Below are 6,000 nucleotides of genomic sequence, written 5' to 3'. Positions count from 1 at the left end.
TATATTCATCTGCTTTATTCTAGACAAAAAAAGTAGTTTCAGAATTTCTAACCCATACCTCTGTGAAAAACAAGCCTATGAAATATTTTTTATAGTTCTTTTTGTCAAAGGAATACAGTCAAAATACTGTCTTCAAAAATCACTTGGATTGAAAACATATGTCTACACAAAAACTTGTTCACAAATGTTCATAGCATCTTTATTCACAATAGCCAACAAGTGGAAACAACCCAAACATCCATCATTTGATGAATGGAGAAATAAAATGTGATATATGCATCAATGGAATATTATTTGGCCATAAAAAGAAATGAAATACTGATACATGCTACATCATAGATAAACCTCAAAAACATGCTAAATGAAATAAGCCTGTCATGAAAGACCACATATTGTGTGATTCCATTTATGTGAGATGTCCAGAATAGGCAAATCTTTAGAGACAGAAGGTGGTTGCCTAGGGCTGCGAGACAGTGGGGCTGGGGAAATAGGGAGTGACTGTTAATGGGTACAAAGTCTTTTTAGGGGGTGATGAAAAGTGCTTTAAAAATAGATTTTGATGGTGATCACACAACTCTGAATATACTGAAAACCACTGAATTGTATACTGTAGGTAAATGTTATGATATATGAACTATATCTCAAAACTGTTGTTAAAAATAAGTCACTTGGAAAGAAAAGCTACTTGGATTGATTTTTTCCTCCTCCATCAATGTGGTTAGCATTCATTTGAAATACATTTCGGCGTTTTTTTATTTTTCCATTTTAGAGGACCCCCCATTTTTCATTTTATTTTATGTAAGACATTCTTTTACCTGTTTTATATAAAACATAAACATGATTCCAAAAATCATAACTATACAAAGGGTGGGCTTCCCTGGTGGTGCAGTGGTTGAGAGTCCGCCTGCCTATGCAGGGGACACGGGTTTGTGCCCCGGTCCGGGAAGATCCCACATGCCGCAGAGCGGCTGCGCCCGTGAGCCATGGCCACTGAGCCTGCGCGTCCGGAGCCTGTGCTCCGCAACAGGAGAGGCCACAACAGTGAGAGGCCCGCGGTACCGCAAAAAAAAAAAAACACCAAAAAACTATACAAAGGGTATGTTAAAAACTGTGTCACTCCTCTCTCCCTTTTATTTGTACTCTCTTCCCACCCACCCACTATAGACAACCAATCTCATTAGTTTCTAGCTTATTTTTTATTTATTTATTTTTTTGTGTTACGGGGGCCTCTCACGGTTGTGGCCTCTCCCGGTGCGGAGCATAGGCTCCAGACGCGCAGGCTCAGTGGCCATGGCTCACGGGCCCAGCCGCTCCGCGCATGTGGGATCTTCCCGGACCGGGGCACGAACCCGTGTCCCCTGCATCAGCAGGCGGACTCTCAACCACTGCGCGACCAGGGAAGCCCTAGCTTATTTTTCATGAATTTCTTTTTGCAAAAATAAACAGACACATATGTATTTTCTGCTCTACTCTTCTTTTTTACAGAGAAGGCACCACACTGTAGTTGTACCTAATATAGCTTTTGCTAACTTAGTAATATATCCCTGAAACTGCACGTTATCACTTCGTATCACCTCTTCAGTCTGCTCTACAGCTGCATAGTACTCCACTGTGCAAACATGCCATAGTACTTATTTAAGCACTCATATGTTATGGGCACCCAGCTTGGAAACATTACACACAACACTACAATTAATGACCTCGTGCATCTGTATTTCCATACTGTTGGAAGTGTATGTTCAAGGTAAATTCCTAGAAGTGGAATTGCTGAGTCAAATGGTAAATGCAGGTATAGTTTTGTTAGATATTGCCAAATTCCACAAGAGGTGTATGAGTTTGAATTCCTATCAGCAATATTTAGAAGTGTTTGTTTCTCCACAGTCTGCCCAGAAGAATGTGCTATCAGGCTTTTGAAGTCTTTGCTAATCTGATATGTGAGAAATGATATCTCACAGTAGTTTTTTGTTTTGTTTTTTTGTGTTTTTTTTTGCGGTACGTGGGCCTCTCACTGTTGTGGCCTCTCCCGTTGCGGAGCACAGGCTCCGGATGTGCAGGCTCAGCAGCCATGGCTCACGGGCCCAGCCGCTCCGCAGCATGTGAGATCCTCCCAGACCGGGGCATGAACCCATATCCCCTGCATCGGCAGGCGGTTTCTCAACCGCTGCACCACCAGGGAAGCCCTCACAGTAGTTTTATTTAGCATTTCTTGTATTGTGAGTGAAATAGAACATATTTTTCATACTTTTAGGGCCATTTTTGCATAGTTTAAAAATATTTGTTAGGCTTCATAATTTTAAGGTTGTGAAGAGTTTGGGGAAGGTTGGAAGATATCTCCGGAACTCATCAAAGGATTCTGAGTCAAGACATCATATGGGAAGGCTCCAGAAATAAAAATTATGGTTTTAGCATGGGGAGATTTGTTAGAGACAAATATGAACTATACGAAACAATGCAGCCTGATTTTCTTTTTGAAACCTAGAGTGTACCAACAGCATTCTGTCCCTTTGTATCTCTCCTTCAGTTCTTCCCACAACTATTCTGCCATTCCACACTTCTCACCTTGGCTCCATGTTAGACCAGTTTGTTGCCTCACTGAAGGTCCCATTATCATTTACACATTTGCCTTTTCCTTCTTTTCTAGTCAACTGATATGGTAGGCAGAGTCATGCCTCCTTTCCTCCACTCCCAGAGATGTCCAATCCTAATCCCCAGAACTTGCTGAATGTGTTATGTTACATGGCAAGGGGAAATTAAGGTTGCACATGGAATTAAGGTGGCTAACCAGCTGAACTATAGGTGGGAGATTGTCCTGGATTATTGGGGTAGGGCCAGTGTAATCACAAAGGCCCTTATAAGTGAAAGTGGGAGGCAGGAGAGTCAGGTCAGATTCAGAGAGAGATTTGAAGATGGAGGAAGGGACCCTGTACCAAGGAATCAGGGTGGCCTCTAGAAGCTGGAAAAGGCAAGGAAACTCTCCCTCGGGCCTTCAGAAGAAACAAGCCTACTGACACCTTGATTTTAGCCAAGTGAGACCCATTTTGGGTTAATAAATTTGTGTTGTTATAAACCATTAAATTTGTGATAACTTGTTACAGAAGCAATAGGAAACCAATATGGCGGGCACGTGCCCAGCATTCCCCTACACAGCCAGTCTGCTCAGAGGAAAGGAAAGGGTGGAGATTTAGAACTGGGGATAATGGCTCGGTTGAACTCCCACAGAGAGAAGTCTGTAGGAATGAAGAGGGCTAAAGATGGAATCTTGGGGAAGTAGGAGTCACCAAAGGAGGTTGAGAGGGAGCATCCAGAGAGGGTTGAGAAGATTCATGAGAACAAGGTGTGCAAAAGCCACAGAGGAGGAATATGGTACCAAGAAAGAAGACCAGAATCAGATATTACACAGCTCATACAAAAGATGAAGCCTTTATATTTGAAAAGCAGGAAATCAGTGGTGACTTTGTGGAGAACAGTTTCAGATGAGGGTAGAAACCCAACTGTAATGGATTTAGGAATGAGTGGGAAGTGAAAAAATGAACTTGACATTTTAAAGAGATTTGACAGTGAAAGGAGAAAAAGAAGGTAGTAATTTCAAGGGAAAGCAAAGCTAAGTTTGTTTTTTTTTTCTGCGGTACGCGGGCCTCTCACTGTTGTGGCCTCTCCTGTTGCGGAGCACAGGCTCCGGATGCACAGGCTCAGTGGCCATGGCTCACGGGCCCAGCTGCTCCGCGGCAGGTGGGAATCTTCCCAGACCAGGGCACGAACCCGCGTCCCCTGCATCGGCAGGTGGACCCTCAACCACCGCGCCACCAGGGAAGCCCAAAGCTAAGTTTTTTTGTGTGTTATTTTGTTTTGTTTTTACTGGAAGAAGGTGTAGTGGATTTTAGGATATTTGAAGACAGGGGAAGGAATTCCTGGAGAGGGGAGAAGTGAAGATGCAGAAGTGGTGTGACTTGGTAGAAGAAAAACCTGAAAGAGATGAACCAAGAGACCAGGATGGTGATCCAGCAATTCCATTCCTGGATCTTTATCCTAAGAAAACAAAAACACTAATCTGAAAAGATACATGCACCCTGTAATCATTGCAGCGTTATTTACAAGAGCTAGGATACAGAAGCAACCTAAATGCCCATCAATAGATGAATGGATAAAGAAGATGTGGTGTGTGTGTATATATATATATATATATGATGGAATATTACTCAGCCATAAAAAAGAATGAAATTCTGCCATTTACAATAGCATGGATGGACCTAGAGGGTATTCTGCTAAGTGAAATAAGTCAGACAGAAAAAGACAAATACTGTGTGATTTCACATATATGTGGAATCTAAAAAACAAAACAAATGAACAAACATAAGAAAACAGAAACAGAGTCACAGATACAGAGACCAACCAGGTGGCCAGAGGGGAGAGGGGCAGGGGGATGAGTGAAAAAGGTGAGGGAAATTAAGAGGTACAAACTTACAGTTAGAAAATAAGTGAGTCACAGGGATGAAATATATAGTGTGGGAAATGTAGTCAGTAATAATAGAATTTCTTTGTGTGGTGACAGATGGTAAGTGGACTTAACATATGATCATTTTATAATATATAGAAATATCAAATCACTGTGTTGTACACCAGAAACTAACATAGTATTGTAGATAAATTATACTTCAAAAACAAACAGACTCGTAGAAAAAGAAATCAGATTTGTGGTTACCAGAGGCAGGGGCTGGGAGGAGGGGGAATTGGATGAAGGCAATCAAAAGGTAGAAACTTTCAGTTATATGACAAATAAGGGCCAGGGATGTAATGTACAACATGATTAAAATAATGCTGCCCTATATTATGCATGAAAGCTGTTAAGAGAAGTAAGTCCTAGGGCTTCCCTGGTGGCACAGTGGTTAAGAATCCGCCTCCCAATGCAGGGGACACAGGTTCGAGCCCTGATCTGGGAAGATCCCACATGCCATGGAACAACTAAGCCCATGCGCCACAACTACTGAGGCTGTGCTCTACAGCCCGCGAGCCACAACTACTGAGCCCTCACACAACAACTACTGAAGCCCGCGCGCCTAGAACCCATGCTCTGCAACAAGAGAAGCTACTGCAATGAGAAGCCTGTGCACCACAACGAAGAGTAGCCCCTGCTCGCCACAGCTAGAGAAAGCCCGTACATAGCAATGAAGACCCAACACAGCCCAAAATAAATAATAATAAATAGGGCTTCTCTGGTGGCGCAGTGGTTGAGAGTCCGCCTGCCAATGCAGGGGACACAGGTTCGTGCCCCGGTCCGGGAAGATCCCACATGCCGCGGAGCGGCTGGGCCCGTGAGCCATGGCCGCTGAGCCTGCGCGTCCGGAGCCTGTGCTCCGCAACGGGAGAGGCCACGGCAGTGAGAGGCCCACATACCACAAAAAAAATAATAATAAAATAAAATAAAATAAATATTTTAAAAATTGTATAAAAAAAGAGAGTAAATCCTGAGAGTTCTCATCATAGGAAAAAAGTGTTTTCTATTTCTTTAATTTTGTATCTGTGAGATATTGGATGTTCACTAAACTTATTGTGGTAGTCATTTCATGATATATGTAAGTCAAATTATTATGCTGTACCCCTTAAATTTATACATTGCTGTGTGTCAGTTATATCTCAATAAAACTGTAAGGGAAAAAAAAAAGAGCCCAGGGCTGGCCTTGCAGAGCCTGGGAGGAGACCTCATCCTCAGGTCAGTAGAGGGGCCTGTGAGGTTCTTAAATTTCTGATCCCACTCAGTGACTTTTTTTTCTTTTCGTTTTGAGAAATGAGTTGTGAAGTTGTCTGATGAGAGGAGCAGTATGGAAATGAGTGTGGTGAAGGTTTGTCCTTTGTGTCAGCTGAGGGTAAACTATAACATTCCTGAGCAGCACTGAAAGTCTAACTCAGATTTTGTAGTTTCTCCTGAGAGCAGCAGCAGAGGAAGCAAATGGCTGGGATCAATTGTTCATTTAACAAAGATTAATTGAGTGCTGCAGATAGAAA

The sequence above is a fragment of the Lipotes vexillifer genome, unplaced genomic scaffold, assembly GCF_000442215.2.
Source record: "Lipotes vexillifer unplaced genomic scaffold, Lipotes_vexillifer_v1.1 scaffold422, whole genome shotgun sequence".
NCBI lineage: Eukaryota > Metazoa > Chordata > Mammalia > Artiodactyla > Lipotidae > Lipotes > Lipotes vexillifer.
This window is presented reverse-complemented; position numbering follows the sequence as displayed.